We start from the raw sequence: 20,367 nt of genomic DNA on the forward strand, positions 1-20,367 counted from the left end.
GTGCTACAGAATAATGCTGAAGATTAGATGGGTAGATCACATAGCTAATGAGGAGGTATTGAATAGAATTGGGGAGAAGAGGAGCTTGTGGCACAACTTGACGAGAAGAAGAGATCGGTTGGCAGGACATGTCCTGAGACGTCGAGGGATCACCAATTTAGTACTGGAGGGCAGCGTGGAGGGTAAAAGTCGCAGAGGGAGACCAAGAGATGAATACACTAAGCAGATTCAGAAGGATGTAGGCTGCAGTAGGCACTGGGAGATGAAGAAGCTTGCACAGGATAGAGTAGCATGGAGAGCTGCATCATACCAGTCTCAGGACTGAAGACCACAACAACAACAGGTCTTGGTATGCACGTCGTAATCACGCCAGAGAGAATCGGTGTTCGACTCGACTCTCATCTTCCTCGCGTCGTATCGCACTTGAAACTCGTGGAGTGGCCGGGAGCGCTCCCCGGACCCGGCGGGCTTTAGTTCGCGGCCGCGCCGCCGGTGTCGCCCGGACCCAGGCAGCGAGCGGCCACGGACGCGAGACTCCGCGGCAGACGGCCGCCGCTGCCAGCTGCGCGCAGTGCTCGGTTGGCGCTGTGGTCGCGCGGGCGCGCTCCGAACCACGCCGAGTGCCTCCTCTCCTCGAGAGTCCGGCCGCGCTCCCTTCCGATCCCCCTGGGCCCTCCCGACTCCCTCCACCCGAAGAACGCGCAGTGTGTCCGTCTCCTACGTCCCGACTCCTCCGTGTTCGTGTGCTTCTCTCGTGTGTTACTGCAACAATAGTGTGTCTGCGAAACGACGCGGCAGCGACCGACTTCGGAAACCCGACTCTGCCGCGATTTTCGAACGACATCACAGTGTTGTCGCTGTCTTCCGAAGACAACGTCGGCCGTTGGAAACGTAAGGTATGCTCTCACTTACAGACATCTCGAAGTGAAAATTACTGTAAACACTTCATCAGAATGTACTTCTCTCTTTGCCTCAGGGCAAGGAATGGGGCAGTAATGAATGACAACCTGTTTCGCAGTTTCTGTCCAACTAGCTGACCAGATCATCGTACCCTAGTGTCCCAAGCTATTGATATCACAATTTAACCGAAATTTTTAGGTATGTTCGTATGAAGACATTTTGCAATAAATAAAAGTCTAGATAAAGTTTCTATTAATCATTAATGCCGGTTTCATCCGAATTAGCGCATCTTCGAATTTAACGTTAAATTGCAGGACTGTTGCTACCGCCGGCGTCAGCTGATGTTTGGCCACTTGTAGCAACCATCATCAGCTGGCGACTATCTTAGCAACAATCCTGTATTTTAGTGTTAAGCCTAAAAATGGTCTAATTCCTCCGAAACAGTTAATGAAAACTTGTTTTAGGCTGTTGACAAAATTTTACCTTTTGTGGATCTTCCTCCGCATTATATAGCTGTTATATGGGACGGTAAACACAATAAAGTACGTCATGTGAGTAAAAATCAGCCCTGGATTCTTTATAAACAAATACTCGAGCAGATTTCACGTCTGTGGAAACAATGTTAATAAGTGACAAGGAGCATCGGTTGTCAGAATCCTGTTTGTCATGTATGAATGCAGAATGAGAGTGGTGATAAACAACACTTGCAAGGCAATATACTTGTGTGAATAGCTCTCTGTGGGGTAGCGACATTGAGAAAATTGTAAAGATTACCTCGATGCTTTTTGACAGGAATAAGCAAACGATGGAAACATTAATATATGCTCTAACACAAATCTAGAAACTTTGGGCTTAACGCCACACTCAGAACAGACAAACTGCATGGGAAGCTTTGGTTGCTGCTGTAGGAACATTAATTACTTTTTTTTAAATGTCAACAATATAAGTACGAAATGGACTCATCTGCTCCTTCGTAGGACAGCTGATGGAAGCAAACAGATTTTCGTACAGCAGCTCAAATTTTCTAGTTTTAAAATGAGGGTACAAAGTCATAGAATTCGAGCTATAGTTATTCTAAAATAATGACGGCACGCAGCTAAATTTTTAAAAATTTTAATCAAATTGTTTGTTTAGAATTTAAGTACATGAACTACTCATCTGTAATGTCATAGGACAGCTGATGGAAACCACAAGTTTTTAGTTCAACAGCATTATTTTCTACCCTCATAATGAGCGTACACAGTCGCGTAAGTGCAGCAATAATTTTTCTGAAATTTTTATTTATTTATGAAATGTTCTGAATTTAAATGCATAATCGACTCACCTACTCTTTCATAGGACAGCTGATTGAGGCCAACGAATATTCGTAGAGCAGCAAAATTTTTCCAGTCTAGCAGTGAGCGTTCACATTCATGTAATTCGGGCTGTAGTGTTTCTGAAATAATGATGTAGTACACTGGCTTCTAACTCTACAGGAAGTACATTAAACCGAAAAAAACTCGCTTGTCGAAGAGGAACGTGATTTCCGGTCACAGATGTTCGGCTGGGCCTCACTCATTCTCGCCTCAGAGCTAGATGCATTCGCAGTGCGTCACCATAGCATTAAAGTCAGCATGCCCTCTCCCGATAGGTGGATGCTGTTTAATTGAGGCGGTAGGAGATGCGTCATTAGGAGCCGCCTAGCCTTGGTAATGAACTTTTGATGAGGAAATGCTACCTTGCACGGTCTTTCGTTAGCGCAGAGCAAAGACCAGCTGGACACCGCAGCACTCCACACACGGTAGTTCCGAATGTTCCCAGCGACCAAGCGGCCAACGGCACGCAGCCTTGCAGTAACGAACTGCTCATTACGTAACGTAATATCGTTTTAATGCGGTGCTTCCCGCCTCGCCGGGCAGGCAAGTCGCGGACTGTCGAAAACTACAGACGGCCTCTGCAATTGGGACGACTAATGACCGCACGTTATTTCTGGTCACATGCTAGTGCTTTCCTTCTCTGACGGGACTCGTGCAAACTCCAACTTGGGATGGTAGCGACCTGCAGAGAATGAGTAGGTCAAGCCCCATCGATTTCATTCCATTATAATGAGCTATTGATTTCGAGAGGCATTGCTCCTTGGATAATGGATTACAGAATCTGAACTTCCGCTCTTCTCGGGTTTTGTTGTTGAAACAAATGTTCCAACAACAGCTGTGCATCTCATTATATCTGACCATGGGGTTAAACCTGTAATTTGGGTATGTGAATCACAAATGATATTGTCGAAAATCTGCTACTGTGCAATTATGGATTCAGCGGAAGGAAGTTACGGTGCCTGATACTTTCTTTCGGAAATTCATTGCATTTCTCGCCTAGGGAACAACATACACGTAGATTATTCATAGCCAAAGTTTTGTTGTGAAATGTGTTGACTGGCACATGGTCTTATATTCAATATGATTTCATTCAGTATTACTTTGCAATTGACTTTCTGATATTCATTTCGAAATATGTGGTACATTGTGTAGTTTATTAGTGCTCAGTAGTCAAGTACTTGCACCAGGACGGCTGTGTTGAAATGTAATTATTTTCGTCATATATTCACCTCATACTGTTGGTAACAGCTTTACTAACGGAACATTTTAAAAGGCTGGTGATATACTGATGTAGCTTTGTGAAAAGATGTCGTTCAAGAAAGTTTTATAAATGGACTGATGGACTATTTTTCTTAGATTAGCAGCAAAAAATTATACATTTTTTTGTAATCAGAACGACATTTAGTTGTTAGCTGCTAATATTCGCAGACATATAAGTCGCCTATTTGATGTAAGTTGGAATACATTCCTGTGAATCTCCAAGAACAGAGCTGAAAAAAGAATTCATGCAATAATTTTTTTTTCGATTCGAGGTTAAGAATTCTTTGTCATCAAAGTGCAAAGTGCGCCACTAGACAAGATACTTCATTTTTTTTTCGTACCCTGTCTAATATTAAAATCACCTTAATTATCTTTTACAGTTTTAGTAATTACAGACTGTCGCTTATTAGGGAGAATTTTGTTACCAACTTTAGCATGTTCTCTAACTTCCTGCTACACTCACCCACCTCTTTCCTAATACAAAAAATACTATTACTACCTGTAAAACTTTGGAAACAGTTCTTTCATTTCAGCGATGTTGAATAAGAAGTGCTTCGTGAATTCTTACCTAAATTTTCGTTCACTAAGGTTCGGTGTACATGCTACGCCTCTTAATTGAGAAACTTTCCATAAAGCGTAATCGTTGACTATAACTGATATGTTCATATTTTTAACCAGTTAACCAGTATTTTTATTTCCTCTTTTAGAAGATCAGGTATTTTTATTGCTCCAATTAATCTTTGGTGCAATATTTTTAATTTCCTTACTGACCGTGTTGGAATCTCATCAAAATTATCCAGCCACTAATAACATCAGTATATTGTATTCGGTATCATGATAATATCACTATAAATCTAAGAAAGTAGCCTCAAAATGAAAATAATGAAACGTAAAAAAGCATTTTGCTTCTCTGGTTTAAAAAGAAAGCATTTTTACAATTACTCGTCTTCAACAACTTCCTTCGTAGTGGTTGAAAGCTCTTTTGTGCTTCTTTGTTTTTCATTATCGAAGATTAGGAGTCTAGAGCTTTTTTCCCCCTGAAATACTAGATATCGATGATTCATTAAACATGAATATGCAACCGCATTCCAGCTTCTTGAAACTGTGCGTTGGAAAAAAAATTGGAAATCATTACAGGGTAGCAAAGTGACATATATTAGTAAAAATGGAATAAGGACTAGTGGAAGTTCCGTTTTCAGTAAAAACTCAAGAATAACAGTTTGTTTTCACGTGTCTCCAGTCTTTCAGCATCGTCTGTTTTTGGTCGATTCGAAGACGTCCATAATTCCGTCAAAGTCCGCAGACAGCAAGGATGAGTCTGCAGCTTACAGAACCATCGCCTCGGACTCTCTCACTGGGTAAACTCCCTGAAGAAACGTGGGCGCCGGCCAAGACTAATACACGGCTTGCAATTATTGAGTCTGTCCATCCCGTACTGTTTGTTCCCCCACGTCCCAGGGTGTGTTTTCGCTGCGTCGCAGTATTTCGCCTCTATTTCCGCCCGCACTGTACAAACAAATTTCCCTTATATCCCTCCACGCTGTGACTCGTGAGATCGATAAGAGGGAAGAATGCCTCAGCAAGGGCTTTCAGATTGACCTACTCCATTGTCGTCGTTGGCAGTACGTCTGCGAATTCATAAAGGTCTGACCTCATTTCGGACAGATTTTCCTTTAGTAACATTGCCAATGGGATGGAGGTAAATTTCGATGACGAACATTGCCCATCAGTGTTATAATAACAGCAAGAAAACAGTCTAACCGTTTTCAGCGAAATGGTCAGTTTCACAATTCACATTCGCAGCAGCTAAGTAACAAAAACTTCCATGGTTAATTAGAAACATAAACGTACCGCTACTTCAAGTAAACAAGTAACAAACTGGTAACAAGGGAATGTGATACAATAGCACGTGTTACGTTGATAGTTTCTGCAAATAGACCGAGAAACTTTGGTAGCTCATTCTAACAAACGTCGTTCCTTGATACGCATCAAAGCTTCAGTATAACAACGGACGAAGTATAGTTTCATGTTACAGGTTACGTTACATATTTCCAGAGAGTTCCGAACGAAAGGTTACAGCGTTCTGAGTGACAGTGGAGGAAACTGTAGAAACCAAAATTCCACATTGAGGCTTACACCATCGATACTACTCGTAGTTCGTAGATCTCAACCTCTAATGGTTAACAAGAATTTCATGCAGTAAATATACCTACCTGCTGTTTGAAGCTGAGTCGAACTTTGTAAGCCTGTAGGTTTGAGAAATTCATGCAGTAAATATCCCTGTTTTCTGTCTGTCTAATAAACATACAAATTAGTGAACCGTAACTGATGCAGTTTGCCATAGGTACATTTGTAAGTGTTTCAGTTTTGTTCGTGACATTGAGATATACGGTAATAAAATTTGATCATAAAATGCAAGCGTACTCGGCCAATGTCACTTTCTAACCCACCTTTAGTTTTTGGGCGTCAGACCGTCCTCTGACACAATTTATGAACTTTCGGCGGCTTGCTCTGAAGATTCCGGAGCTATCGACTGATAACTTTGACATCTGTTGCTTTCAACGATATATCCCGCAGTGGTAGACGAAAGAGGAAAAAAATTTCGAAATCCAGTTCAGATGTGTTTCAAAGGGAGTCAGTAGTAAAATGGACTATTTTTCCATAGAGGAGATGCAAATGAAGTATGCTTTCTATTCCTCATTATCTCTAGATACTTGGGAGGAGGCCTTTTCAGAAATCCATTATAAATGCTGAGTATTTGCAGGTCTTCTTTTTCACTGAGGAGCACTGCACAACCTTACATATCAATATGTTTGTGGTTATCAAAATGTTTGCTTTGCTGTAGACATAGTTATATTCTCAAGAGTCTTGAATCAAAAGTGGCCTTATGTGCAATATGTGTTCATTCAATTTTACTTTACACCACATAGCGTACATGTGGCTTCGCTTATGTGCGTTCTCAAGTAAGTGACCAGCTGTCAGGTTTTTAGTGCACAGTAGGTTAGTCAAATGCATGCATTAAGAGGGCTCTATTAAAATGTGGTTACTTTCTGTATTTTTTACGCCTGACTGTTGATAATAGATTTACTCGCAAAAGTTTTTAAACTATAGGCAAAATATTGGTCTAGATATGTAAGTCTGCGAAAATATGTCATTTAGGAAAGTCTTGCAAATGAATCGCCTGACAGCAGACAGTAGAGTTCTTGTTAACTTGGCACCAAAAAAATTGTGCATTCTCTTGGCAACTGGATTGCCGTTGACTTATGAGCTATTGATATTTGCTTTGAGAATACGTTTGTTGCAAAGAGTACAAGAATAAAATTTTTTGGTGGCAACATGGTAAAGGAAGTTTCCCCAGTAAGTCTCGGAAAATGGTGTACGAATTTCCTACACAAATCATGTACGGGAGAAATTTTGAACTACAAATCTGAATTCAAAGTGATAATATGATGAAAGTGGCCAAAAAACGTGACAGCAATGGAAGTTTATTGCCTATGTTACCATGCATTAAATGTATCTCAGCAGTTCTAAAAATCTTTTATTTGGGTACTGGTGTTAAAATTTTTAAATAATTTTTACCAAACGACATTGATAAACACTGTTATACCCGTGTTTACAGATCTGAAGAGAAATTTGGTTTTGTTCGTTGCTTATAGCTGTAAGTTAAAACATAGAATTCATGTTCCTGGAGATTTCGTAAATTGAGATGAAACGTAGCTTAAAGGAAAATTCAGATTTCTGTGTTCGCCAACGATGCATAATTAGAGCTGTATAGACGCAGGAAGAGACGCATATGTCTAATACCAAAATCACATAAATCCATTCCAAAGTATTTTTCACTGTTCATACAACTACTACATTTTAAATTCACGTTTTCGGCACACATAAATAACCGTTTCACGAAAGTCAAACAAGTGCCTGATAATTCTCCCAACCCCTATGCCTTAGGCTTGTCGATGTTTGAAGCTGGTTTAGATAAAATATGGATTGGAATTCTAGAAATTACTGACTCAAAGCGAAGTGAAACCGTCGGTACGTAATGAGAGTGGCCGGTTTTCCCAACATTAAAATCGTTATTTGCTGTTACTGAGCCGGTTACTCTTACTTAATATTAATTACAGTTAATTGTGAAATCTTCAGCCTTCTGACAGATTTTTCGATTAGTCGTTATTATTTCCAGTAGAAATGCACATTTGCTCTTCACAAATTATGGTAAGTGTTGTACAGGTGGAATATGAACGCGGAAATAAATAATTTTTGTAACTAGTTGCTTCATCGAGTACCTAATGGTTGGATGACTGTCAGTAATACGTTCAGCTTGTCCCCTTATTCAGGATGCGCAGCGCAGTTTAACTAGTTTATTAAATAATTTGTATTTTTTATTTATTTATTGGGTGTTAGAAGCTATATACACAGCAAACGTGACTTGTGTGATGGAGTACGATCACCGAGCTGGAAGTTACAGTCCCTTTCAAATAAGTGTATAGTTAAAAATGGAAGTTGCTAATATTCTACTGCACTTTTTCATAGGAGATCAAGTGCATTTCAGGATATCCAGAATTTATTCCTTCAAAAAATTTCAAAGTAATTTTATAGGTATTTAATGATTTAGATTCTCACGATGTATTTCAAACTGAGTGCCAATAACTTTTGTTTAAGGAGTATGGGGCAGCATACTGAATGTTCTCTAGGCACTCTCTTCCCCTCCCCCCCCCCCCCTTTTCTCTTTCCAACAAACACAAGCAACGGCCTTTTAAGTTACTTATCCTCCAGTGAAATACTAAAAACCCCATTGAAAGATGAGTGCAGGAGGTCTTACGTTTATAGGTGTCTACATTTTCGTACAATGAACTTCACCCTTAAGGTACCCTGAACCGCAGCACGACGGAGTCTAACGGCTAGATGCTTTTACACTTGTCTTCTCCCTCGCTATCCTTTTGATTCATTCGGAGAGCTGATGAGTTAGTCGCTGTTAAACACAATGACAATGGACGGTATAAAGAACACGTGACTAACGAATGAGATCCCTTAAAGAAGAAGAAATCCGAGACCTTAAACTGATGGAAGAGAAAATCAAAATAAGCAATATTTAAAGATTCCACTTATCAGTAACAAAATAACTTTGTCGTATGATGACTTTAAGTTTGTCATCACAATTATTTCGCAGCCCAATGCTTACAGTGTGGAGGAAAGCGTACACCTTCAACTGACAGCGAAAATTTCACTTATTGTTAGTTCTTCGGTACAAAGGGCATCAGAACACAATTTTCACCGTTCCAGCATTATTTAGGTAAATCAGACTACCACTTACACGAAATTTCACCATCGCTGGAGGAACTCCTGCTGGTAAATTATGACTATTTGAAAACGGCTGAAGGATGGAAAATGGACTTGGCGAAATTTTTATGCCAATGGTGCTGCTAATGAATAAGAGTTTTCAGTTGTATTCACTGTGACATGTGGCATTCCATCGATATGAGTCATCTCAGCGTTGCTCCACATTAATAAGACAAAGTGCAGGAACCGAACTAACGGTCCATGTCTTACGTATTCATCAGTACACCACTTAACGCCACTGCAGGAACGAATCTAGTGAATGGAAAGTACGGAAGCATTTATTGTTTGTGTTGACTTGAGAACCAATCACTTTAAATAATAAAAAAACTGTTTGAAGCTATAACAAACTTTCACACGAGTCAGTAATGTGACTTTACACAATGAACCTTTACTTCTGCTTTTCTCAGGTCAGTGAATGTTCGGTCAGACAAATGTGTGTGAAATCTTATGGGACTTAACTGCTAAGGTCATCAGTCCCTATGCTTGCACACTACTTAACCTAAATTAACCTAAGGACAAACACACACACCCATGCCCGAGGGAGGGCTCGAAAAGATTCGTGCCTGCAGTTACGCCTAATTGGAGACTTAAATGAGAAGGCAGTAAATCAGGTGAAATATAAAAGAAGTTCCATATTCTGACACATAATATTAGTTACGTGCTGGAGGTCATGTTACGAAGTCTTACAAAGCACATTACTATGTCAGTGGCGTCAAATATTTTACTTTTCTTAACTCACTAGACTGGGTATAAAATTTTTATTATAATTTGTCATGACTTTACTTTTCCTTTTCTTGCAATTCATCTGTTGTGCAATTATCGAATAATGGAGAGCATGTTATTATTGTAAATAAGGCGTTACTAGAAGTACAGCCATCTACATCTACATAGATGCTCCGCAAGCCACCGTACGCTAAGTGGCAGAGGGTACGCTGCATCACTACTTGTCATTTCCCTGCCTGCTCCACTCGCAAATAGAGCGAGGGAAAGAAATTGTTTTTTAACTTATCTTCGTGGTCCTTACGCGCGATGTATGTAGGTGGCAGTAGAATCGTTCGGCAGTGAGCTTCAGGTGCCGGTTCTCCAAATTTTCTCAATAGCGTTTCTGGAAAACAACGTCGCCTTCCCTCCAAGGGATTCCCATTTGAGTTCCCTAAGCATTTTTGTAACGCTTACGCGTTGTTCGACCTTACCGGTAACAAATCTATCAGCCCGCTTCTGATATGCTCCGATGTCTTCCTTCAATCCGACCTGGTACGGATCCTAAACAATTCAGCAGTACTCAAGAGTAGGTCGCACCACCGTCCTATGTGCGGTCTTCTTTACAGTTGAACCACTCTTTCCTGAAGTTATCCCAATAAACCACACATCACACCAACTAGAAATTTTGTCTAAATCATCTTATATCTCCCTGTCGTCACTCAACTTCGACACCTTACCGTACACCGCAGCATCATCAGAAAATAGTCGCAGATTGCTGCCCACCATGTCAGCCAAATCATTTCGGTATATATATAAAGCAAAAGCGGAGCTATCACACTTCGCTGGGGCACTCATGCCGTCGAGGACAGCGTACTGGATTCTATTACTTAAGAAGTCTTCGAGACACTCATATCTGTGAACTTATTCCACATGCTGGAACCTTCGTTAACAGCCTGCAGTGCGGCACCGTTTCAAATGTTTCCCGCAAATCTGGAAATAAGAAACCAGCCTGTTGTCCTTCATCCATAGTTCTCACTGTATTATTTGAGAAAAGGGCAAGCTGAGTTTCACACGAGCGATGTTTCCTAAAACCATGCTGATTTGTGGACGTAAGCTTCTCAGTCTGAAGAAAGTTTGTTATAATCGAACTCAGAATATGTTCAAGGATTCTGCAGCAAACAGAAGTTAGAGATATTGGTATGTAATTTTGCGAGTCCGTTCTTGTAACCTTCTTATATACTGGAGTCACCTGGGCTTTTTTCGAGCTCCTTGGGACTTTTGATAGGCGAGAGATTCACGATAAAGGCCATTGAGTACTTTTTGTAAAATCGAGCTTGGATTCTATCCGGTTCTGGTCATTTACTTGTCTTCAAATCTTTCAGTTGTTTCTCGACACCAGGTATGCCTGTTTCTATGTCGTCCATCCGGTAGTTTGTCCGATGGTGGAATGACAGTAAGTTTGTACAATTCCCTGTGTGAACGATTTCTTGCACTTGAAATTTTAAACGTCAGCTTTCGCTTTTCTATCTTAGACTGCCACACCAGGCTGGTTAACAAGGGACGGAAAGGAAGCCCTAGACTCGCTTAGCGATTTTACATGCGATCAGGATTTTCTCATGGTCTCTGCCAGATCTTTTGCTGAAGTGTGAGGATGGTAGTTGATGTATCCTTCGCGCATAGATCTTTTCAAGGACGCAGGAATCTCTACTAACCTTCGCTTGTCGTCATTTGTGCGCCCCCTTTTGAGCCCTGAGTGCAACAGCCTCTGATTCCTCACCATTCTCCGAATTTCGTTATTAAACTACGGTGGGTGTTTTCCATCCTTCACCCACTTACTAGGCACGTAACTCTGCAGACCACGATTGATTTTGACACGAGTACTGCAAAATATCTGGTTGCTGATTGAATTCTTCCTCAGTGACTTCATGATACAACTACAGTTCAATGATATTGAGTCAACCAGTCCAGATAACAATAGTTTCACCGCAACACAATCGCACTGACAGCTTCTTAATTTCCATGACCCTGATCTCCAGGAAAATGTGAAATTATAGTGCTAGTGGTACTAGCCCGCATCTCGTGGTCGTGCGGTAGCGTTCACGCTTCCCACGCCCGGGTTCCCGGGTTCGATTCCCGGCGGGGTCAGGGATTTTCTCTGCTTCGTGATGGCTGGGTGTTGTGTGCTGTCCTTAGGTTAGTTAGGTTTAAGTAGTTCTAAGTTCTAGGGGACTGATGACCATAGCTGTTAAGTCCCATAGTGCTCAGAGCCATTTGAACCATTTTTTGCTAGTGGTACTGACGTATAGCGTTTTTGTGTGGTTTTAAATATTTAGAGCAAAACGCCAGGGCCAGTAACTTGAGTTAAGGTAAAATATTTTTTTTTTTTTTTTTATCCAGCGGATCATCGCTAGGAAGTGAATATTTTCTCAGTGTTGGGAATAAGGCAGGATAAAATAATTAGTCATAGACGTCTGGAAGGAATCGCCGTGCAACTATGGACAGTTATTTTAATAGGTCGAGGATAATCACAACGGCCCCATCGGGATTTGAAACGGGCTGCTGGTTAACGCTAACGTCCATTCCAATGGCTCTGTCACAGAGTGCACTCCCTCGACAACCACGTAATCTTCCAGAGGTTACTGTAATCTTCTACGGGATTTGCGCGGTGCTCTCGCGATTCTCGAGAACTGTGCTGCATCTCAACGTAATGAGCCGCTAAAAACTAACCTGAAATACAGACACGTAAAAAAATGGGGTTTCCCGATTTTTCGTGTAACTCTCAGGAGGACATTGATACTCGGGCCTTTGCTGTTTAAAGTTTCTAAGTTCCAGATTCGTGTAGAAGATATCTCCTTTATCACTAAAAGTTTTTAGTGTGTGTTTGATAAAAATTAAATCGCAAGTAATGGTTCCACTTTGGAACGGTAAAAATGGTGTTCTAGTGCACGATAGTGGTAAAAGCTGGTGATGAAGATAATTTAGGAATGTGCTCAACACAAAAGTCTGTAAACCAGAAGAAACATATGCGCAGACTGAACACACACTACAATCCATTTTGGAACATCTAAGTACAGCACCGTAACTGTCCGCTGTCCGTCTCCCGACGCGAAAATCGAGGTGCAACGGGAAGGTTTAATCAGTAGTCAGTTTCGAATCGGATTCAATCCTTCCGAATTCGATTCAATAACTGAGTTGTTGACAGAATTTTCTGCTTTTTAGGGGGACGAAGAACTTCATCAAAACGAAGCAATTAATCGGAAGCATATCAGTTAACTGTTGGGGAAAAATGTAACTAAATCGAACTTCGCTCAGTAGGTCGGTCAGGTATTACTGCCGGCGTCCTATTGGCATCCGCTCGTGACAAGATGGCTCTGAGCACTATGGGACTCAACATCTTAGGTCATAAGTCCCGTAGAACTTAGAACTACTTAAACCTAACTAACCTAAGGACATCACACACACCCATGCCCGAGGCAGGATTCGAACCTGCGACCGTAGCAGTCCCGCGGCTCCGGACTGCAGCGCCAGAACCGCACGGCCACCGCGGCCGGCCTCGTGACAAGTCTCTGACAAATGAAGGCTATTTTCTGAGAGATTGCTTGAAATTTCGTTCGTGCCTCGAAAGGAGCTTCTTTGATTTTTTTTTTTTCAGAGTACATTGCGTCTTTTCCATAGTATTGTCCAAGTTTTGCTGTATTCGTTAGAGTAGTTCATAGATTATCATTAGAAACTAAAACGACGACTAATGCGTATTTTGTGCTATGCATCATATCATAGGCATAACATGGAACTTCCACATTCACTATATCGCATAATAATCACTAAAGTACATTAGTCTTACACTTTTTTTCATTTGTCGGCATTCGGCAGTCGCCATACAGCCATCAATCGCATTTACAATGTATGTTTCTTCATGATTATTCTAATATGCACCTCATTAATTGCTGTGTACAAACAAACTGGGGTATGAATAAAAGACTTATAAGTGACACCAATAGAATCTACTCATAAAGCGATTATACCATAACAATAAAAAAGAAAACATAGCATCATACAAAAATCGACACATCGTGTGCACATTGCCTCTAGATAGTTAGGTCATACACATTTAAGTGGCTGAACATAACGTTTAACACTAGTGAAATTTTTCGGACTGACGACAACACTGCAACCGATATTGGAAAAGGAACCTTTGGTTTAACGACTGCGCTTAAAAAGTCTTTTGTTGTATCTTGTACCTGGTACACGAAAATAATACATGATTCACGTCTCCTTTTTAATTGTATAAATCACATAACGGAGATTCCTGCAATCCTATTCGGAATAGGTGGGTTGAAAATCTACCATGATTTAAACGCAGGCGCGTAATCGTTGTTAAGAGTCGTCTGCTCCGGATCGAGTAAGTAAACGGAGGACATACTGCTATTATGCGTTGCGGCTGGCCGTAAAGTACTCTTTTTGAAATGTTGGCCGCATCCCATTATGTATGCCAGTCGTTTCTCGTTTCCGTTAATCATTTCAGCATTTATTGGTAAGGAACTCTATCATTTACGCTTTCGCTTTGCTAAGCTATCTGCCATCTGATTATGGAAGATGGCACTGTGCCCTGGAATCGATAAATTTTTTTTTACTTTTCCTTATCCCTTATTTGTAACGATTTCTTTAATTGCTGCAGTTGAACTTTTGTTCCATTTCGATTTTTTAAGGCTGTTTTACAGTTATGGGATAGGTTAACATCACTACATTGCATCGTGTGCCACATCTGCCGTATTTTATTGCTTCCCTAACTGCGATGGCTTTCTTTAATAGACTGTTCCCCATCAGGAAGAGAATATAGGGCTTGATAATTTTTTGTGTGGTTGTGTGCAGCGCAACGTACCTTGTTTCCGCTGATGGTCTTCAGTCGATTCGTGTAAATCGTCGTCGAATTCAGGAAAATGACATTGAGCAAATCGGTGATTCCAGTCTTCAAGTGCGTAGAAGCTTTATACTGCACGATGTTATGAAAGAATAGCACATTTTCTTCTCGTGTTCCCCGCTTCACCTGCTCGTACATCGTAACGCCGGCGTCTCACTTGTGCCACAGTGGCACATAGAAGTGAGGCAAACCCAGATCGAATCTGGATTAAACGGCCATTGTTGTCGTACATCACTCAACATTATTATGGTTTTTAGGTTATTTTCAACGCTCTTCTATACTAATACTGGACTGGGCTGCTTCCGGATCTGGGTTTCATAAAATACCAGGCTGACAGGCCACAAAAATAAATTATATTTGATGACTCATGTAATTAGTTAACTCCATTAATAATAATAATAATAATAATAATAATAATAATAATATACTGAGAAAGGGGAGTTAGATTGCAGTCTCCCACTGTCAACAAAAATTCGAATGAAGCAGCTGTAATTACGTATATTTCGTCTTTTTAATCATTTCTCTTACGCCTGACATATTGTCGATGCTCACGACTGCAAAGCAATAGAGATTTTAAAAGATTTTTGATGGTTGTATATAAAAACTCCTCGTCCTGTTGTAGAAATTATTGTTCTGGCACTTACTCGTCGCTTTCATATTTCACCTTTGCTAATTCCCCATGCATGCAGGAAAGTCATACAGTTCCTGTGATTTGGAGTAACTGTACGTCCACTAGCAACCGAATGTGCGTGACAGTTCTCGGACAAGTTTATACCACGTCAGATAGGATCACGCCTTGTAAGCACTGTGGTGTTGAAATCGACGTAGAGTTTACGATCGCTTTGATTTTAACAAATGAAAAATGACCATCAAATAATATTGGGCTTTGAGTCCAGTGCGCGCAGTGTGGTCTTTACTACTGCGACATAGCTCCATATGGCATAACCAGCGAAAATTCCAGACGACTCGAGCTATCAATGAAGGCTGGCGTATAGTATGTGTGTCACAATCTGTAGTGTGACAACAGACCACTTCCTGGGCCCATTTACGGTGGTCGTGGCAGGACACGCGACTTGATGTTGGCACGCACTCTTTTCTTCATTGTGTTTCTTTGTCACCTCAGAAAATCTCCTCCAATATAGAGATCTATCATAACAGCAATGTCAAAGGTGATACTTCCAGCGTCTTGGCTGTACTCAAGCATATCACTAAACTTCCTCTCCCCTCTTCCTCCATCTCAACCATACAACTGTGCAACTGACTTCCCCGTAAATAAAATGTAATCCAAATCCCTTCTGTACTGAAGAGCAGGCTAGAGATCTACTTGGTATCATCGATGTAACCTCCTTCTCGGCATTTCTCAACTGTAATTCATCTATCCAGCCGCGGACCAGTGCATGTGTCACGTTACGAGACTGTCCAAGCCTTCTTTACCCTATCTTTTCTGTTTTCTTCTTCTGTTCTGGTATCATTATTTTTATTTTTCGCTCTTTTCCAGACCAGTCATATTCTCCTCCAGATTTAACTCCTTCTGCACTACTACCTCATATCCGAAAAAACCTAATGAAATTATATATAATATCAACATGTTTTGTATAGCTAACTTAGCAAGGAAGTATGGTCGATGTAAGAGACGGTTTGAAAGTCTTCATGGTATCAAGTGAAATAAATACATAAATTGATAAATAAGGTGCTTCGTAGTGCAGTGAGCTCCATGGGGAAATAGCAGTATTACAGCAAGTGTCAAACACCAACATTAAAAGTTCAGAGCTATGATTACTTGGAGCACTTTTACGCTTGTCGTAGATTTTCGTCGGAAACATAATCTTATTTCAGTCTGTTTCATTTGCCTTTTGGTGACCTCAATTTGAATTTTTCGTACTTTCCCTAAATCATTTCATGGTATCAAATGTTCTAATGTGTGTGAATTCCTAAGGGACCGAACTGCTGAGGTCATCGGTCCGTAGACTTCTACACGACTTAAACTAACTTACGCTAAGAACAACACACACCCCCATGCCCGAGGGAGGACTCGAACCTCCGGCGAATGGGCCGCGCCGTCCGAGACATAGCTCCTCAAACCACGTGACCACTCAGAGTGGCTGCTGGTATCATTTCCACAACAAAGCCGCCGTTTATTTCCTGCCCTATTCTTATTTAACTGATCTTGCCATCCGTCTCGAACGCATTAGATGTTGCCGAAATGTCCGGAATATTTTATAGCGAATACGGAGATGGTGCCATGTGCTAGGGTATGTTCGATTCCATTGCACATCTTTGGATCCCAATGTCAAGCGAACACTCATAATAACCCACTGTTGATGAAACGTTCAACTAGGATGATAATATATGCCTATTATATTATCGTATGAAAGACGACCGGACATAAATTTACGGAGACGAATAATTTTTCGCTAGCTTCCACCTTTGGTCAATTATGGAAGGCATCTTCCCAACTAATGTAGTTACAAATAGGGGAAAGTGCTGCACGTTGGTGCACTGTTCAGGCCGGCCGGAGTGGCCGTGCGGTTCTAGGCGCTGCAGTCTGGAACCGAGCGACCGCTACGGTCGCAGGTTCGAATCCTGCCTCGGGCATGGATGTGTGTGATGTCCTTAGGTTAGTTAGGTTTAATTAGTTCTAAGTTCTAGGCGACTGATGACCTCAGAAGTTAAGTCGCATAGTGCTCAGAGCCATTTGAACCATTTTTTTTGCACTGTTCAGTCATTCGCCTCTAGCCAATCTTGGAATATAAGTTTATTTCTTATTCATTTTTTTAATGATGGCATTCACTTTTATGTGTTGCAGACTTTTTCTGATATTAGAAACATTATTCTGGTAATTTAAGGTTTTTGCTAATGTTCCATGGCAAATATCTGTATACCTAGGAATAAATCTTCTACTGAAATTTAAAAGCGTTGAAGTCCATAAAATCATGTAAATTAGTATATTTAATCGTCTGTCTGTTACACTATTACTCTACTACACTTCAGTAGTCAGTAGATGAACTCAAATAAAGTGGAAGTACTATCAAAAAATATTTAAAACTGAAATACCCTTTTTAAATAGAAGCTGATGAAAACTAAGAGAAATTTTCATTATCAAGTCAGGTAACATTCGTAAAATGTAAGTTCAGTCCAGTTTCATGGTTGAAAATGTTCTTCTGTTTCAAGATGGTGCAGAACCTACGAAATATGGCTTAACTGTCCACGTAATATATATATCTAAAGATATATAGCTTTTTAATCACCCTCAAAAAACCTAACTGCAGGATTAACAATATATTAAAAATAGCTTTAATATATTGTACAGGTGCAATGAAACACAACCTCATGACTAACAACATCAGAAACAGCGGAAGCTGCTTCTGGTGGTCTCTAGAGCGCATTCTTCCTTGTCATCAATCTCTTCACTGAAACACCGACAAAGAAACACAATGTTTTTGTAGGTACACCATTCACTGGTTACAACACTCTCTCCCAGGCAACACTTTTTCAGTTGACGTAGAAAAAAGTATTGAAGATACCTGATAAGATTGACGGAAGCTGTCGGCGTAGCAAGCTGAGAGATAAGTGAGTGAGAGTGTTCCTTAATTGCAAAACGTTGCCGGAAACATCAATCGAGCGTTATTGCGTGGACGCCATTGTTGCGAGGGCAGTCGGCCAGACTCATCAAAGACCCGTCCCCTATTTCTCAATTGACCTTTGACAGACAGTGCGCGTAGGAGAGAAGGCCCTAGCGCTTCTCGCGATATACTGTCACTTACGCCGCGCGTCCGTTCCGTTTTTCATTCTGCGCCAAAACTACCATATTTCTTAATTGCTGACAAACTCTGTTTTTTCTGGTACGGTCCTCGTTAACTTTTCTGTGTGTGTTGTCATTCCTGTTTTTATTTGCTGACTTCTTTCTACAGACCTAACAAAAAGCACGACCTCGCAAAAGACATCGTTCGACTGTTGGATAGAGCGTCGGTGTTTCGAGCCAAGGACTCAGACGGCGTGCCAGTTTACTTTAGTAGTCGCCTATGCCGCAGCAGTGATCTATTACAGGGGACGTGAATGAGTCAGTCGCTGAATGAGCAAAACTTCTTAGGAGTTCTGTTTCATATTTTGCAAACAAAGCATTATCTCGTTTATTTATTTTTATCGCAACGATCGTTTCTGCTCAGTTGATGCCGGCCGGAGTGGCCGAGCGGTTCTAGGTGCTATAGTCTGGAACCGCATGACTTCTACGGTCGCAGGTTCGAATCCTGCCACGGGCATGGATGTTTGTGATGTACTTAGGTTAGTTAGGTTTAAGTAGATCTAAGTTCTAGGTGTCTGATGACCACAGCAGTTAAGTGCTCGGAGCCATTTGATTTGACACGCCGGAAGGATCACACTAGAAGGAAAGAACTGCAGGAAGACCGAAGATACCCGCTATATAGTTAGAACCAACATTAAGCTACCTGTTTGTGGCACAAATGTTAATTTAATCTTTTCCTGCATTTCCGGCAACTTTCATTTCTCAGTGTGTAAGGAACATTTTTTGCTGAAGCATTGCAGGTAAAAGGGTAATATTTTCTACAGACCTTGTAAATACTATAACACAATTTCCTAAGGTACAAAATTTTTCAAAATGTATTGCTACCGAATTTTTTACATTCTGTGAAATAAAAACTGCTTTCTATAAAACACATACATTAAAAAATTGTTTCTAGTGTTCTAGGACTGATGTTAAAAAACTGGTATACAGATTTGTACAAATGCTAAGAGTAATATAACAAATTCTGAAAGTGTTAAATGCAGTAATCTTTGAAAAATGTTTCCTGTGTGATAGTATGGGCTCTGCAAGTACGCAGAAACTTTCTTATCAAGTTGTTAGGCAAAAAAAGTTAACATTATAGCCAATTATCTCTCAAAGAGTAAAGTTACATTAGCTTATATGTACCCGTGTATTTTCTCGCATATTCCTCCTTCAGGCAAACGTTGAGCTACATTCTTTGAAAATGTGACGGCAGATTTGCTTACTCAGTTCGAGCTCATGCTCCATCCTTTTGATCTCTAATCTTCCTTACCGCTTACTCGGTTCTTGCAATCAGCGATTTACGTGTTTATTAGTGCTTATGAGAAGTAACCTAGATAAATGACACAAAAGACCAGGAAGATGCTGATGTGAGAGAAGGAACAGAAGCTCTAAAAGCAACAAAGTAGTCTTTAGGAAAGAGGCTGGTTTAAATGGTATTAATATCGAACTGCGGAAATATGGAGCACTGTTTCTACATATAAGACTTCACCGTTTTAATAAATGTTGAAGAAGTAGGGAGGTAGCAAAAGTCTTCTTCAAAGCCAAAGTAAAGTCTGGTTTTAAAAAGGGTGATAAAAATAAATGTAACTATAGAGGAATAGGCCCCCTGAATTCAGTCTATAAATTATATGCAAAAATCCGTAATGCTTAATTAAAAAATATTATGGAAAACCTAATATCTGAAGAACATTCCTGTTTTAGAAAGGGACGATCTTATATTGAAAATCTTTTAACACTAAGAAAGTTATAAAGAAGAGACAAGGAATTGACAGGGAACCATAGCTTGCTTTTATAGATTTTAAAAAGGCATTTGATAATGTAAAGATAGAAGTATCATGGAATGTCATGGCTGAACGAGGTTTTCTATCTCATCCCATAAATACTGATTTGTCTATCTCATCCCATAAATACTGATAAGAGTCCATACACAAACATCAAAAGTGTTATGGATACGAGAAACACAAACATTAAGCCAGTAAACACAAACTGAGTACTAAGACAAGGATGCGATATTGCCCAACACTTTTCAATATTTACATATATAAAGTGATCAGTACATGAAAAATGGTGAATAAAAAAGGCGTGACACTAGATTAAACGCAGTTATACAT

The 20,367-nt window shown here is 40.4% G+C and overlaps 1 protein-coding gene across 1 annotated transcript in view; it reads left to right on the plus strand.

Moving 5' to 3' along the window:
* The first annotated feature begins 570 nt into the window (after positions 1 to 570).
* The window catches only part of LOC124794907 (uncharacterized protein C6orf132 homolog), a 287,965-nt gene continuing 268,168 nt past the window's right edge, over positions 571 to 20,367 (plus strand). The window contains exon 1 of the mRNA XM_047258609.1: positions 571 to 896. The gene's annotated coding sequence lies outside the window, so the exon portion shown is untranslated. The remainder of the gene's footprint in view (positions 897 to 20,367) is intronic.

The sequence above is a fragment of the Schistocerca piceifrons genome, chromosome 4 (assembly GCF_021461385.2).
Source record: "Schistocerca piceifrons isolate TAMUIC-IGC-003096 chromosome 4, iqSchPice1.1, whole genome shotgun sequence".
Classification (NCBI taxonomy): domain Eukaryota; kingdom Metazoa; phylum Arthropoda; class Insecta; order Orthoptera; family Acrididae; genus Schistocerca; species Schistocerca piceifrons.